The sequence below is a fragment of the Siphateles boraxobius genome, unplaced genomic scaffold, assembly GCF_051911475.1.
Source record: "Siphateles boraxobius isolate OS27281-9 unplaced genomic scaffold, OSU_SipBor_1 61, whole genome shotgun sequence".
Taxonomy (NCBI): domain Eukaryota; kingdom Metazoa; phylum Chordata; class Actinopteri; order Cypriniformes; family Leuciscidae; genus Siphateles; species Siphateles boraxobius.
In genome coordinates, this window is record NW_027509188.1 from 576,876 (window position 1) to 594,655 (window position 17,780).

At 39.2% G+C, this 17,780-nt stretch overlaps 2 long non-coding RNA genes across 2 annotated transcripts; one reads left to right on the top strand and one right to left on the bottom strand.

The window, feature by feature from the left end:
- The first annotated feature begins 11,065 nt into the window (after positions 1 to 11,065).
- Positions 11,066 to 12,132, top strand: LOC143718585 (uncharacterized). The gene is made up of 2 exons (XR_013196447.1): positions 11,066 to 11,438; positions 11,858 to 12,132. It is a non-coding gene; the product is annotated as an uncharacterized LOC143718585 (long non-coding RNA).
- A 2,186-nt stretch (positions 12,133 to 14,318) lies between these two features.
- Positions 14,319 to 17,061, bottom strand: LOC143718586 (uncharacterized). The gene is made up of 3 exons (XR_013196448.1): positions 17,017 to 17,061; positions 15,717 to 15,760; positions 14,319 to 14,370 (listed from the first exon to the last, which is right to left on the bottom strand). It is a non-coding gene; the product is annotated as an uncharacterized LOC143718586 (long non-coding RNA).
- Between the last annotated feature and the right edge of the window lie 719 nt (positions 17,062 to 17,780).

Below are 17,780 nucleotides of genomic sequence, written 5' to 3' on the forward strand. Positions count from 1 at the left end.
CTACTGCTCGAGCGCTAGGTTGTAGGTGGTTGGCTTTCATTCAAGCCCCACTCCCCTAGGTTGGGCACAGATACATTTCTGTCACCCCTAGAGCCGCTGGCAGGCCCGCACCCTGATAACCTCAGGGTGAGGTGTGAGTATTCCCCTGTGATACAGGGTAGGTCTGAGCACTTCACTCCCAGTTCTGTTTTATCCCACCTCGCACCACTATGGCTCGGGTCGAGTATGAAGTAAGCTTCACTTCTTCTTTGGTCGAAGTACGCTCCCCTGAAGCCAGAGCATTGCCCTGAGCTGACGCCCATGCATAGATGGTAGGCCCCTGACTAACTGGGGCCTCCGTTGAGGCAGAGTGGCGTATGTTGTACTCCCCTTGTTTTAAGGGTGCTAGCTTTCTTGCGGAGTACACTGCCATGGGCAATGTGATTAGGCACCAGGATGCTGTAGGCGCTGTGTAAACAGTTTTTTCTGCCAAATGAAGGCTGCGCCATTAGGTAGTAGGCCTCAGCAGGCCTCCCTGATTGGACAGCCCCCCAGAGGGCACTGTAGGCCAGCTCACTTTACGTGGTTGGCCTTGGTGGTTCGGGCAGTTGACTCACTGATGGGTAGTAGGCCTTAAACAGGCCTCCTCGGAGGTGAGTCCCAACATTGTGGGACATACCTTATAGCGCTACTGGAAGCCCATTAGTGAATTATGCTGTGTAGTATGGTTTCCAACAGTGTACTTTATGGCAGAATGTGTTCATTCTCTGCTAAAGGTTCCCTCTCGGAACCTTTTCTGCCTACAGCCTGGTTTGCCTACCAGGTAGACCTTGTGCTCCCCTCACGAGGGTCTCTATGAGCATGCGGCTTCCTGAGTCTGGTCAGACGGTCGTAGGCCTCTCGTGAGGCCTCCCAGTTAGATCAGACCTTAGGCCTTCACAGGCCTCCTCAGTGTTTTGAAACACAGACACTGGGTTGATCCGTGGATCGAGTAGAGAAACTCCCCTCGCTAGCAAGGGTCGGAAAGCACTATGCTGAGTCATACTCTCCGGGATATCCCGTCTCTGAGATCCGGGCCGAGTGGTTCACTGCCAGCTTCGCAGTCCCTCGGGTTGGATGCCTTACTTAAGGCATTTGTCCAGAGGCTCTGTCTTCAGACAGACAGGATTTGGCCAGACTAAGTGTCTATGTACTGGCGCCAGGTCAGGCCGTCCTGGTGGCATTTCGGGGTGAGTACGTTCCCCTGAATAGTGACTGGCGGGGGTTCCCTTGGGTTCCCTAGCCACATTCCCTAGAAGGGACCCCTTCTAATTGGAAGCTGAGGTTCCAGGCCCGGAGCCGGCCCAGGTAGACCTTTCATTTAACCATGTTTATGAAGGTTTTTCTGTGAGGCTGTAGCTTGGGCTATGACCGTAGGGAATGCTGTCACTGACAGCCCAGTGTGACCTGAGGGTGAGTGGTTCTAGCGTTTCATTTGAAGTTGCTGGTTCTGACAGTTGTCACTGCCACTTGGCATGCACTCCCCTTAGCATGGCGGCGTTGGTATATCGTTCCCCATAACGTCGTTGACTTATTGTTGAGTTCCCTTCGAAAGGGAACGTCTCAGGTTACGACTGTAACCTATGTTCCCTGAGAACAGGGAACGAGACAATACGTCTCCCTGCCATGCCTCGGGGCTTGCCTACCGTACAGTCCCTTCAGACGATAAGGTGATTTGTCATGTTTGCAAGGCGCCCCTTTATACTTCCAGGTCGCACGTTAATCATTCACGCTAATGATTCACGGGCTGTCGCCGGTCAATATGATTGACGTGATTTGATAGTGATTTCAGACACCTGTCACGCCTGAGGCGTTCCCCATAACGTCGTTGACGTATTGTCTCGTTCCCTGTTCTCAGGGAACATAGGCTACAGTCGTAACCTGAGACGTTTTCTTATGTATCAATTTGATAAAAAACTAAATGTTTGTAGTTATTATGCAAGATTGTCTCATGTGTACATATAACTGTAATTGATTCTTAGCAAACATTTCAATCAAGAAACAAGTGCATGACCAAGTGATGTTAACAATGCGACTGCATGAGGATACAAGTGTTTTGGTGTTGGAGATGGCACAACACTGCACATGGTTGCAGAGCCTGGCAATGGTTCTCAAAAACAAGTTGGCTGAGGAGGGTAAGTTAAATTAAAACCCTGTCCATCTAATGTGAAAAAAAAACACTCATCAGTCTCAGTCACAGAACTTGGATGGAGTAGATTGGTTATTGCTTTGCCGTAGCCATTTGGCATGTACATAAAATAGGGATTCAACTTGTTACTGTAGCTATTGTAACAAGTCAGTAAGACTATAAAGATTCACATTTGCTTGAAAGATGTGCAGATTTGTTGTACTATGGCTGTTACTTGAAACATTGGACTTTGTGTCCTGATATGTTACATGGGGTTAGCATAACATCAATATTATTATCTCCTCCAGTCAACATAGAAAACCTTGCTGGTCAGCAAGTAACAATGCGTTAATTCAGCACAACTGTAGTGAAGAAAGCTGTTTTAAGTTAGCAGTTATCAAATGGCGCTTTTCCACTGCATGGTACGGTACGGTTCGGTTCGGTACGGCACGCTTTGGCGCTTTTCCACTGCATGGTACGGTACGGTTCGGTTCGGTACGGCTCACTTGTGGTGCTTTTCCACTGCATGTCACGGTACGGTACGGCTCGCTTCGGCTCGCTTTAAATGGTACCTGGTCTGTTGAGGTTCCAAGGGTACCGTACCGGTACTAAAATGTGACGTAAAAACACTGCAGATCACTGATTGGTCAGATAGAATCGTCACTACCAGCGTCATTGGATTTGCGACACGAGACACTAAACCTGCTAGATTTAAATAACCAGTAGACAACAGCCAACGCGTTAGCATCTGTTTTTTACTTTCTTGAAAAAAAAGAGATCAAAACTTTAAAAAAGAAATGGCTGAATCGTGGTCAGTGGACGAGGTGCAGACGTTCCTCTCGTTGGTTGCCGAGGAGCGGATCCAGCGAGAGCTGGATGGGGCAAAACGGAATGAAAAAGTGTTCCAAGAAGTAGCTCAGCTCTTAGCCGCACACGGCTATTACCGGACCTACAAACAGTGTAGGGACAAATTAAAAAAACTTAAGAGTGACTATACACCCATAAAGGATCACAACGGCCGGAGTGGTGCGAACAGGAGAACGTGGAAGTGGTTCGACCAAATGGACGCTATCTACGGAAGACGACCTGCGAGCAATGGGAGAGAGGGTGCCCTGGACTCGGCCACCTCGTTGTTAGACAACACATTCGATGATGGTACGTTGTGTTAAGTTAACAATATATTAAGTTTGAAAGCTTCACTTTATTGACCATCTACTGTAAAGCTTTATTTTGATTTTTTTATACATCTATGACTATTTAATTATTTAAATGTTCTGGACTTGTTATTGTTGCTAGTTTGATTTGTGTTGCAATAATTTGTGTAACTTTTTGTTTCAGATGCATTGTCTACAATTGACTCGTTAGCACTTTCTCCGTGCAGTGATGCCTCAACGTCCCAAATGGTGATAGCAGCTTCGCCACCAGCACGACCGCCTACACCAGCAACCTCCAGCACCAGCAGGACACCAGAGCGTGTGGTACCAGGTATGAAATACGACTAAAACACTTTCTGTTACAAATCATATATCTAGACTAAGCTTACCTAATCCTTTTCTTATGTCGATTTGAATGCCTGCAATAAAATTGGATATATCATGAAATCCTGTTGCTCACCATAAATACATTATTGCTAGCTACTGTAACTTTGTGATTAGTTCACACTGTAGATCATGTAAGGGTTGTTAATGAACAGTTATTTCATATATTAATTGATATGTGATTCTGTTAGCTTTATTTTTACTCTCCTTTTTTTTTTTTACCTTTAGAAAAAAAATCACAATTATAACTGTTCTTCCTTTGTATCTAGGCAAGAGGAAAAGGAGCATGCACCATCAGGAGCATCTAGCTGTTTTAAGAGAGATGCAGGTAGCTGATATTCAACAGCAGGAACTGAACCGGGCACAGAGGGAGCTCCATTTGCAGATGGCAATCGATGAGGCCCGGCAAGCGAGGGAGCAGGAAGCGGCCTCAAGGACGGAGGAAAATGCACAAACGGCTGCATTCAATCAAGCCTTCCTCAACGTCATGGGGATGCTTGTACAGGCGATGAGTGGCCGGCAACAACAGACCTCTCTGCCCGACTAAAACCTCTCTAGTCCATAATTCATAGAAATAGTTATTTTTTAACTTGTTTTCTCTGAATTTTTTTGTATAATACGTTTGCGCACGACGTTTAAAGTTTGCTTAGTGTACATTTTTTTCTTTTAAATTTGTGTTTATATATGTCGTCTTTATATTTTATATATATATATTTATTTTTTTGCACTACATACATTTGCACAAAATGTCAAGTTCGCTTGGTGTACATTTTTTACTTTTAAATTTTTGTTTATATATGTCTTTATATATTTAATTTTTTCAGTAAATATATTTGCACTTTGTTTGAAGTTTGATCTGTTTACATTTTTCTTCAATAAAATTTACTTGTTAAACGTGTACTTTCCTTTTTAATGCTTTAATATTTCATTAGCATGTAATATAGCTAATTATACCTTTGAAATTCAAAATAGACTATATTCAAGTGGGGCATACATGACACCCAAAATAAAAAGGGGTTGCTGTGACTTATGAGTAGCAACCTTTTTATGCTGGGTGTCATGTATGCCCCACTTGAATATAATCTATTCTGAATGGAGACATAACCAACATATATTAAGAAAGCCAAGTCTAGAAGTAAGAGTTTACAGTTCAAGACTCAGAATTAATCAGACTGTTATTAATATTGAGATATATAAGCTCAAGGAAGCATGATCTGAATTTTGAATCTGATTTAAAAAAGATTTTAAATCTGAAGATTTCTTAAAAATATCCATGCTGTGGAGTATATATGGGGAGTTTTTTTTAAGAGAAGGCTGATTAGATTCTTATCAAATATTTTATTGCCCTGTAGACACCCATTTACAGTCTATTGACTAATGTCGGGTGAGGAGAACTGTCCCATTAATGCTTTATTGTAGTCAATAGACATACCTTTCACACCTCTGCCGGTATGAGACTTAATCTTCATTATTATTTTATCGTTATTCTTTTGTTTGAATTCAGCCATTATAGCCTTTATTCTGGCATTATGCTTAGCCATCGACACCCATGTCATCCTACTATACATGCAAAATCCACCTATTATTTTAAGTCTTGTTTAAAAACAAAATATATACATATTTTTGGGACCTTATACATATTTTTGGGACCTTACGTGAATTCTTTTAACAAATTGAATTATGTAATAGAATAGCTTTTCCAGCAGGTGGATTAAAGCAACAGGTATCAGCAAGCTACATTTAAACAAAATATAAAATATTAATAATACACTTTTACTTAAAACTCACTTTAAACCACCATCGAGTATTTGTATCAGATTCCGGTCACGGTTTAAAATAGTGTTATGACATAAAATTAATAGAAATATTATTCTGTATGATAAATATTTAAAAAACATGTGATAATTATTTCTCCAGATGCTGTATATTGCATGTAAGTGAACACAAATAAACCTGAGAAAACATGATTGACTGCATTATGAGAGATGATTCCTATTCAAAATATCAAATGTTACAAATTAATAATTTCACACTCCTGGAATAGATCAAGAATTTAATGTCACTGCAAAACAGATTTATCATAAAAGTGGTCAAATATCAAAGCTGGAGTCTTAAATCTTTGTAATGAGGGAAAGTTTTTCCAGATCAAGTAAGAGTGTGATGTTTTAACGAGTGGTGAAATGTTTTACTAAAATGATCTGTGATCTTTTCCGTGAAAGGGGTTAAGAAATATGCAAGGGGAACATTTTAAAATACTGCACAAAAGTTTATTGACCACACACTTTACAGAACAGACATAGTCAACTGTTCAAGTAACGCATCAGAGCCTCACGGACATCCCTGCCCTCCTCCTCTACAGGCTGTGGCAGTGCCAGCACAGGTTCTGCTGCTGAAGGTGGATCCCATGCACTCTCATAGGCCTCTCCATGACTCTCACAAAGGTTATGTAGAGCACAGCATGTCAGCACCATAGATTTCACAAGGTCGACCGAACAGTCATTTCTTTTCATAAGGCAACGCCATCTTCATTTTAATCTTCCAAAAGCATTTTCAACCACTACACGTGCTCTGGATATTTTCGTGTTGTAGACCCGCTGTTCCGCTGTCAGCCGTCCAGTGTCAATGAATGGTTTTAAGAGCCAGTTCTGCAAGGGATAGGCAGAGTCTCCAAGGATGTAGTAGCCAACATTCACCCCATCAATGTTTTTGGTGCTAGCTGGTATGTGGTTTCCACGGCTTGCCACCTCCCACAGCGTGGACAGTCTCAAAACCCGAGCATCATGCAGGCTTCCAGGCAGTCCTGTGAAAACATTCCAGAAAAGTCCCTTCCCATCCACAACACCTTGAAGGTTGATGGAGTGCCAGCCTTTACGGTTGAAATAGTCACAGTGATAGTGTTGTGGTGCTATTATGGGTATGTGTGATCCATCAATAGCACCAATACACTGTGGGAGTCCCCATCTGTTCTCAACGTAGGCAGCCATTTATTTAAACCTCTCCTGATCTGGAAAACAAATTTTTTCAGGTACCAACAACGTCTCTGCTGCAGCACAGAACTCCTGAACACACCGACATGCAGTTGAAATGCTTGCTCCAAAAAGATGTCCAACACTTCTGTACTCAGAGCCGGTTGCAAGCTTCCACAGTGCAATGGCTACTCTCTTCTTTAGAGGTACACACACGTGGAAGTTTGTGTCCCGTCGCTCCATCGCAGGACGCAGTTTGTTGCACAAATGGATAAACGTTTCTTCCGACATTCTAAAGTTCTCCAACCACTGCGTGTTTGTAAAACCAGGAACAATCACATCCCACCACTCAGAAGCTCTGTTAAACGTCCAAACAGACGGTCTGTGGCGGCGACTTTGCGAAATATGATACATCTGAAATACACAGATTACACTTCTTAATACATAATATTGCCAGCTAAATTCATTATATGCTTTGTGACTATATCAGGATTGAGACCCTAAACAAGATTAGCTTACCCTAGTGCGCCGTCGGGCAAACTGAGTGATGTCGTCATCTGCGCTTCGTTGTAAGAGTTCCCAGACTCTTTTGTTTTTTTTAGCAGTATTTTGTTTTGCTGCCATCAGCCTCATTTTAAACACATTTCTCCGTCTTGCAGTTAAAAACATCCACATGCCGAGAATCAGGAACACCATCCCCTCGATAGGCTCCATTGTTCCTGTGTTTTGCGTTTGAAATTTGGCACGTTTACAATGATGTCATGGCAATAGAGGCGGCGCAAATAACGATCAGTCCCACCCACTTTGAAGGGGTACTAACTGCGGTGGAAAAGCAACCGAGCTAAAGCGAACCGAACCGTGCCGTACCGAGTCGAGTCGTACCACGCAGTGGAAAAGCGAAGCGAGCCAAACCGTTCCGCGCCGAGTCGACCCGTACCGAACCGAACCGTACCGTACCATGCAGTGGAAAAGCGCCAAAACATGGGCACAAAATTTTGGGCCTTCCTCCATAAAGTCACCTCGGTGACCCGTCATGTTGCCTCAAGTCGTTTTATACAGAAGCAAGCCTGGTCCCATGTCAGCGATACACATAAAAATGCCAACCATCCTGCTTGTAGATTTGAATAGGGGATATCTTTTTACTCCATTTAAGTTCTTTGGTCTAATGAAACAATCTTAGTATAGTTTGTCTTTAATGTAATCTCGTTTGTATTTTGAGACGTAGACAAGGGAAATGAGGGACTTTGCTGTCTCTTAAGAAGAAGACTATCAGAGGTGTCAGAAAGGCTCCAAGTGGTCCTCCAACAGTACAAGACTGCTTTAGGACCTGAGGCCTCTTTCCTTCTACATGTTGAAGAGGAATGTCAACGTGGCCTCAGTAGTCCAGACACCAGTGAGGATGAAGAGGAAAACACAATTTAGGTCATTTATTCATTAATATGTACATTTGTCTGTTTTTGGAATAACCCCCTGTTACTGTTTATAATAATTTATATTGTGTATTTCATTAATGCTTTACACACCTTATTTGTTCTAAAACAGCTGAAATTCACCCTCTTATTCTAATTCTTGCTTTTTTGTTTTTCCGTATTTCTCCAGATGGAAGCTGCACGAAGGACTGCGTTGAAGGAAATGGACTTGCCCTAGAGACCTTATGCACCAGAGAAACGAGGGCGCCGCCATCTTTAGAATATTGTCTTTGAACTTCAGTTTATGCGGTCGCTCTGGATATTTCTATGGCATCAACTTGGCATGTATGATATTACCAGATGTAATTACTGGGCTCACATGATATTTGGGTAGTGAATTCATACCCTTTTAAGAGAGACCCTCCTTGATTGTGGTGACCCTGTGACATTTCCTTTTGCACCAACGTCAGGCCAAACTTTTGACTTGCATGCAACAAATGTTATGAACCGATTTTTGTAATTTGCTGAGCAATGAATCATGTCATTTTTGTTGACCTCATGACGTTCCCTGTAGCACAACCATTAGACTAGAATGTAAAATTTTATTTGGTCTAATTGGGCAGATTCCCGTGAAATCTTGTAAGCACATGATGACTTTGGTGACCTCATGACCATTCCTCTATCATCACGTTTAGGCCATAATTTAAAAACTCGTTCTTGATCACTTGCATTTTTTATGTTGTGATTATACTTTATATTGTATATTATTACAGTTGACAGATGACTTGATTCTCTGTTCTGCTGGAGCTTTTCAAGTGAACTTATCCTCACAGTCCAGTGTTTTTAAATACAGCCGTATGGCTCGTTTGACAAATATGCATTTGGTGTATTTTCAGTGGTATTGTTGAGAAAGACAAGAAATAAAATATTTCCAAAGATTACTTTTTACTACATTGTTATTGAAAAACAATATTTGATATTTTTATGGTTGATAAAAGCCAATAGCTGGATAAAACGTATAACTTAAATAACTTATTTATATGTGGAATCTTGTTTAATTTAACATCCCACTGTATCATTAATTCATTACTTTAATGCATGTCTTTTTTTCTTATTTTCAAACAACCAAGCTTGCTTGTAAATAAACAAGTAATATCTAGTATATGTAAGGTGTATATACATGTTACATTTTCCTCGATTGCTGAAACCATAACTATGGTTTTGAACTAAAATTTCAAAACCATAACACCGTTTATAAAAAAGCACACACTTTTCCCCAAACTATAAACACTATTGCTCAGTTTTGACACATGCAAAACTTTACACACATATCCCTACATTTTTCATTGCCTACAATGTTGTAATTTAGTATAGCATTCAGCACAGCTTCAGCTCAATTAGCACACAATCACCCAGGAGGGTTAGGGTTAACCCTAACCCAGGAGGAAACACAAAGAGTCAAAACTGATCACACAGCAATCGCAACCTTCAATAGATCGATGGAAGGGATAAGACGAGAGGTGGAGGAGACAGGGGAAGGGGAAAGAGACAAGCAGTCTCAGATAAGATTTGTGCCACTTTTGACCATGTTCTTGTCCATGGTATGACTATGAGGGAGGCTGGGCGACGAGTACGGCCAAACTGGAGTCGCTTCACCGTCACCTCGATCATAAGAACCTTCAGGGAGGAAAACAGGTACAGTAGGTGTACTTCAGACTGCTGTTGGATTGAAAATAATCCAAGACATTTGAAATGAACATTACAGTGTTCCACCCTTTCTTTCAACCACAAGGACCATTTGGAGTTCCCAAAGGCATAGAGGAGTTACATGCTGGGTCTGATAGTGATCAAGGCCTGTAGGCCAAGATGTTTGTACTTTGGGGGTCTATAAATTGTCACACCTTTAGAACAATGGGGGAAGTGTAATTATCTGATGGGTCAGTTTGAATGTCTCACATTTGGGTTTTAGTCACATGGTCAGGGAAAGGATAAAAGAAAACTGTAACTGTTGCTCTGTCTCTTTTAATGCTCTGCTCTTTTTATGCTCTGGCTGGGTAAGATTATTTGTATAAGTCATCATCTCATACATCTATTTTGTAACTATTTTAAGTGTAACCATAACCATATTTTGTCATTAAACCTTTTCAATTACAACTAATGTGCTAAATAGTTTTGATTTGGTATTGACTTTGAAGTGCTACCTATTGCAATTCAATACTGTCACTCTCTATAGCAACGCTCTCCCCACATATTAAGCTATTGTAACTGCACTTATTTCCGTTGTTGGTATAAGTGGCAGTGGGTGGAATAGACAAGAAATGTACAGTTTTACCATCTTGCTGATAACATTTCTTTAGTCATTCAGCAGTCTTGCAGCCTGAACCCCTGCAGAAAATCCACCCTTACACCACTCTTACTGTAACTTTTGACTCAGTGCTGTGACAATAGATACATGTACGGTAGCTGTTGCACTACTATACTACTGTAATGAAAAGAAATGCATAAAATTGCCTCACATACAGATAGAGTTTCTGTATGCTTTCATTTTCTAAAAAGGATGCATTATAGTTACAGTAAAAAGTGCTTCTACTTTTGTAGGACATGATGGAATGGAAGAAGCCTGTCTGGACATTTCATTTCATGTGGATCAACATAGTTGTTTTGCCCCAGGTTAATGTAATAAACTGTTGCTTATAAATATGTCATCATTAGGAGCAAGGACAAACAATATCCCAATAATAAAGATTTCCAAAATCTGTGATATGCTCTCCAGATCAAGACATTCACAATAAATCAATATTTGTTTTTTTTACTAGTGACAAATACTGTTCAATTCTAGAAGCTAAAACCATGGTGATCCAGATATGTATCTTTATAATTAAATCTGTGTGTGTCACGGTGTGGGTTCATGTCTTGTTCCTGTCTGTCTTGTGCTCCTCCCATTTTTGTGAATTTGGTTCAGTCCTGTTCCAGTTTTCCCGCTCCTTGTTTGTGTTCATGGCTGCGTTCCAAACCGCATACTTCCCTACTATATAGTATGGGAAAAAGAGTAGGCGAGCAAAAAAGTATGTATGAATCCAAAAGAGTAGGCGAGAATTACCTGGGTGACGTACTAATTATCACGAGATTCGGACTTAAGTGCGTTCGAATATGCCTACTTACCTACTATATAGTAGGCGAAAACAGTACGTGAAGGAAGCAGTACGTTCGAAACATCAGTATTCATAAAAGAGTAGGCGAGAAGTTCCCGGATGGCTTACTGCTTCCGGCCCGATTTTTGAGTGCTGTCCGATGCGTACTCTTCTATCCCAGGAGGCCACGCGAGAGCATACGTCATTATCAAACATCACGGAGATTGCGACGCCGGGGGTTTTCAAATGTGAGTAAACACGGTTCCTTATGTGTTAAACTACTATAGAGTAGATGTTTTAACTGTTGAAGGTGTAAAGTAGTTAGACAGTATAGTATAGTTGTGATTTTGCTGTAAAAACATGTTTTGTATAGCTAGCTAACAGGGGAGCTCTAAGCACACGTAACGTCTCTAAAGTGGATTTACATAACATCTTAAACACGCTTATTTAAAATGTCTATTTACATCTGAAAGGAAAATATTGTAAGTATTGGCATATTGCAGATGAGCACATCACAACATGAAAAAGACATCTGAGTGATGTATGTGTGGCATTATTATAGGATAACGTTAATTCACTGTTCTCAACAGTGTTGACATTAGACACATGTGCTGTAAATAAGGTAAATAAACAAATCTATTAAGTAACTAATCGTGTTTTTATTCAGACTGGTGTGAGCACTGAGGATGAGGAGCCCAGAGCTGAATCCTGGAAACGGTGCCATGGATGAGACGCTCCATCTCTCCATCTGCCCTTATCGCCTCAGATTGTGAAGCGCAGCGCAGAACCGGCACGAAGGCACGGTCACCTCTGGTGAATTCATCAGAGTAAAGCCGCAGAATGGGAACCGCTGTGTTGAGATGGCAGTATGTGGGGTTCAGCGCCTGTAAATACATGCTTGTAGTTTGAATAAAGATTTGTTTCATGTGTTGTTGAATTGTATATGCATTTGTTTATTGTGTGATGGTTACTTTTATTTGTTCTTTTACTCATTTATTCATGTTTCTTATTGTTGTCAGTATATAAAATATAATTATTTAATGTATGCATTAATTCATTGCTTGACTGACAATTGAGATGTTCACGTGTATTCATGCATAACTCATATGACAAAACAAATTACATTTTGCTTGTTTTATTAAATTATATCATTTTTAGTATATAAAAAAGTAATATAATTAAGTATTGGTTAGCATTTAATATTATTTTGTTTAAGTTTTGGGGTGGGCTAACAATGCAATTCATTCTGAGGTAATATATTAATTTTTAAGGAGCGATACTTACATTTTTCGAGTATAAAATCAACAGTTTTCTCCACAGGAGATCTTCGAGCAGCGGCCCGTCTCCTTATGCAGACATTACAAACGCCGAGGAAAACTGTTCTAGGTTTTGCTGTCGAGTTACTGATGTTATGAAGTGTTAGTGCACCTGTCGCTCATATAATTTAAACTTATTACATAAAGATCATAGAAAGATACCATAGTTGTTTCTAACAATGAACAATAATAATGACAAAACAGAAAACATAAGGATTATTGGTTTGTGTACATCATAATATGATATATACACAGGAAAAAAGAACAATAACAAGGCTAAATATCTTTAAATAGTTCTTCATAATAGGCCCTACATTAAAAAATTGTTTTGTTGTTATAAGTCTGAGGGATGAAACGAGAGGTAAATTCATCATGAAAAGAGGAAAACTTAAAGGAGAAACTTTTTGGGTATAAAATAAAAAGAAATTAACAACATATTCAAGAGATGACGATTTTGGGGTTTCTTAAAAACAATCGTTATAAGGAACTGTGGGTCACATTAGTAGGGTTTAAAATATAACAACTTAAATCAACCCTAAATGTATTCACAAAATAAATTGGCAGCTGTTTCTGCAACAATACCACAAAATGAGCAAGTTTCATCAATATCAAGATATTTACAGATAGATGAATTAAACGTGTCATCTTTTAAGTTGTTGCGCTTGTGATAACGCGTCGTAGGTCACATGATAACGTCAACATGGCGGATGATGTCCGGATCGCATTCATACTCAACGAGATTTGGCTATAAAGTACCTACTCTTTTAGCGCTCGTTAAGTAAGTACTCATTGAAATTAAGTACCTACTCATTGAGTATGCGGTTTGGAACGCAGCCTCTGTTTACAACCAGTGTTGTTAATTTGGGTTTTGTCTTGTTCCTTGTTCTTGTCTGTCATGTGATTCCGTTTGCCATGTGTCTTGTTAATTGATCATCTTTCCCAGGTGTTTATTATTAGCCACGCCCCCTTGTTATTTTGTTTGCCTGTGTATTTAAGCCCTGTGTCTAGTTCAGTCTTTGTGAGTTCTTTATGTTGGTTGTTCTGTCCCTGAGTCCTGTTTCCTGCTCTGTGTTTGAAGTTTAGTTAAATAAATGTGCTGCATTTGGATCCTGCTTCGGCCTTGCTTCAACCACTTCATGACAGTGTGGTTGTGTCTGTTGTGTGTGTGTGTGTGTGTGTGTCTGTGGGAGATAATGCCATCAAGATATGACAGATGGAACAGGTACTTCACCCAACAAGCTGCTCCGTACAGTTCTATTCACCATCTTTTGAAATATATAAAACCATTCATTTTATTTGGATGAATTGTTTTTTTATCAGATTTACCATTTGTTATAATTTGTTTGTGCTGGTCAATTATGAACAAAAAAATTCAAAAATTAAAGATATAATGTAATGAGTGAGTATAAAGAAGGTCAGTCTTATTTTTTTAACTTCATATTTATGCTTCATGTCAATCAAGCCATAAGGCTGTATTTCTTAACAGTGGACTGTGAGGTTAAGTGAACTTGAAAAGCACAGACAACAGAACACGAAATCCAGTTACGCTTCAACTGTAATAAAATAACAGAAGAATGTATAATCAGGAAATATGTAAACATGCTTTTGAAAAACATCTGAAGAGCAAAATGAATTGGATTGAGTACATTTCTAGTACAGCCCTCTTGAGATTAAACTCCAGGTCACATTCTTGGAGATTTTCACCTTTTCACTATAGAAAGATGAGATATGACTTCAAATGCAGCACAGAAACAATGTAATAAATAGGCTGGAACCAAAATGGAGTTCAAAACATACATTTTATTTATTTTCATTATTTCGGAGAGAATCCTTTGGCTGCCAGGAATTGGCCCACTGCTCACCACTAAAAACAGAAGGGATTTTTTTTTTCTGTTACTGGTCGCGTTTTCCAATAAACTTACATCATTACCAAACATGTCTTGGTAACACTTTATTCCGATAGTCCACTTTAGACATTCTACTAACTATAAGTAACTTTTCAACTACATGTCAAGTAACTGTCATTAGAGTATTAGTAGACTGTCAGCTTAATATCTGCTAACACTTTATTTTGTTGATCCCCCAACAGTCATTCAACTGACTATAAGTAACTTGGCGACTACAGGTAAACTTGTTATCCTAACCCAAAGCCTAACACCTAACCATAACCTAACAGTCTACTATAATATACTAATACTCTAATCAGAGTTAGTTGACATGTAGTTGAAAAGGTACTTATAATTAGTATACCATCTAAAGTGACTATCGAAATAAAGTGTAACCCATGACTTTTACAAGTATAACAGTTTAATTTTCCATCTATGAAGGACCACCACCTTCATGCATGCATTAATGGTGGTGGTCCTTCATAGATGGATAAAAACTGTTGTACTTATAAAAGACATGTCAGGTAATGATTAAGGGTGTCACGATTTCAATTGTAAATCGAAATTGATCGAAATTTATTCACAATCTCGAACTTCGAATTTAAAAAATGGAATCGTCGATGCTGCCACACCCCCATGTCACGTCCAATCGGCTTGCCAACCGGAAAAAACACGTGTGTTGATTAAGTGCTGCGAGTCTATAGTCAACCTCCTCTAACTCCTGCATGGCAACTGCAGATGCAGGAGACCCATCGGCAGAACTTGAACCCCCTCCTCTTTCATTGAAGTCGCAGGTGTGGAAGTTTTTTGGATTTCCAGTGAGTTATGTTGACAACGTTCGTGCTTCAAAAAAGCCACAATTTGCAGACAATTCCAAGTCTCGCGGAATTTCCCGGAGTGTCCCGCATATTGCTAGCGGCTCCCTGATGCACGCAAATTAGTTAAAATCTCCCGGAATCTAGAGACATGCGAGAGAGAAAAAACTGTGCTCTAAACCGTATTGCGTCCACCGCAGAGAGGGAGAGAGCGAGAGACCTTGCGTGTGTGCCTCATGAAGTGCATGTAAGACAGAGAGCATCCTGATTGGCAGATTGATAAAAATCGAGAATCGAATCGAACCGTGACCTTAGAATCGAAAATGTAATCGAATCGAGGATTTGGAGAATCGTGACACCCCTAGTAATGATGTGTGCTTTACACTTGTTAAAAGGCTTGTTTAATCTGAAACAGAACAGATAAATAAAAAATTATTGAGTTTATTAAAGTAAATAAATAATGAATGCATTAATTCATTAAGCAGGAGAACAGAAAAATACATACATACCATACTGGACAGGGCTCCCAGTCAACCAGCATTTCTGCTTTGCCCTATCAAGAAACAAATTTAATTCTAAGCATAAGGCTATTATGTCTGGTTAGGCATTGAGTTTAATTGATCCAATCGGTCATTATTTTCAGTAGACACTTCTTCCTAAACTGTAATTCTTCTTCCTAAACTGTAATTCTTCTTTCTAAACTGTAATTCAAAAAGACTAAACACATAAAAATTATGTACCTAACAATTATGGTATGAATAATATGCACAGGTGATACTCGAAAAATTTGAATATTGTGGAAAAGTTATTATTTTGATGATTATGGCTTATGCTAGCCCCAAATTCAAAATCTCAGAAAATTAGAATATTACATACAATCAATAAAAAAGAAGGATTTTAAATACAGAAATGACAGCCCTCTGAAAAGTATAATCATGCATATGTATATATTTCTATATACTATATATACACCTTTTAATTTGAATTACTGAAATAAGTGAAATTTTGCATGATATTCAAATTTTTTCAAGTTTCACCTGTATTTGTCAACACACAAGGAAGTTTCTAAATCCTATATTACACTCTGCATACCGCCTACACTCTGCAGTTCCTTTATGACTGTCTAACCTTTCTCACTCTTTCTTTTACAACACTCCTGATGGGGAAAGCCTCTAGGCGAGTGTGGTAGGAGCAATCTGTGAACATCAAAAACACGTTTCAAATATTTCTTAGATATTAAGATTAGGAACAAAATAAACACAACTATGAAGATTTAAGTAGCGACCAGACTTGCAAGGATGACAAGTGATGTTTATCACTAATTAAAAAAAAATTATAATGGAACCAACTTACTCTCAGTTCCAATGTGGTATGCTTGCTTGAATAACCATACTACTGCAAAGCCAACGCTCACAACTGAGAATACTCCACTGCTGCTGCTTCCACTACTTGACTACATTTTGGTCAAATTAGACTAACTAAGCCTGTTGGATTTATAGGTCGTCAATTGTACTAATCTCAATAATATTAATCACTTCCTATTCTATATCTATTATGAATAATCATGGTCATGTGTGCTACACTGGACTAGCTGGACTGGTCACGACATTTACATATTGTTGCCCTGTTTTATTTGTAAGTCGCTTTGGATAAAAGCGTTTGCTAAATGATTAAATAAATAAATAAAATTGTGACTAATTGTCTGTTGTAATTGGTTAAAAAATAAGCAATTGAACTATAGCAAATAAACAGGGGTAAAAGTTGTAATGTATAGCAAAAGTATCAATCATTGCATTTACATGCACTTACTCTTTTGTGGCCTTTTTCTTTCAGGCATATGCCTTGGTCCCCCTGTCCCCCTGTGGGATATAAGATTACAGTCCAGTCATATATCCACTCAGAAAAAACAACATTTACAATAATTAGACAAAATGCACTTTGTAAGGTCTTTTCAACATAAATATGTGTCCCTGGTGTGTCTAGAGACCCCTGAAATATGAGAAAAGACCACCCTCTCTTTCAGTTAATATGTGTGCAAACACGCTGTTTATATTTGCCTCCAGATTTCACATCACGTGCAGGCTCATTAGAATAGTAATCATAGGCTTATAGAATACTCCATCTAAAACGACTCATTTCAGACAGGGTCTGCATAAAGGACCAGTTTAAGATAAATAAGGATTTTAAGGATCATGCAAAGCTACTATAGTGGAGTATCAGAATAAAAATATAGAACTGGAAATTAGCATTATAGGTCCCCTTTAAATTATATTTTATTTATTTATTTACTTAAGAGAATCTGCTTGACTAATGAGGTATGGTATGGTAAGTTGTCAGAACCACCAATACCCTACAAACATTTTTTACATACCAGACTTTTTCCTTTTGCCCCTGGCTGACCCTGTGAAGACAGCTGTGGGTTTGGAGAAAGAAGATTACTCATATAACAAATAAATCTTTAACTTATTATTTAAAATACTGGAAGATCACAACATCGCACAAGTGTGGCAGTACATGTATTAATTAGGGCTGTCAAATGATTAATCACGATTAATCACATCCAAAATAAAAGT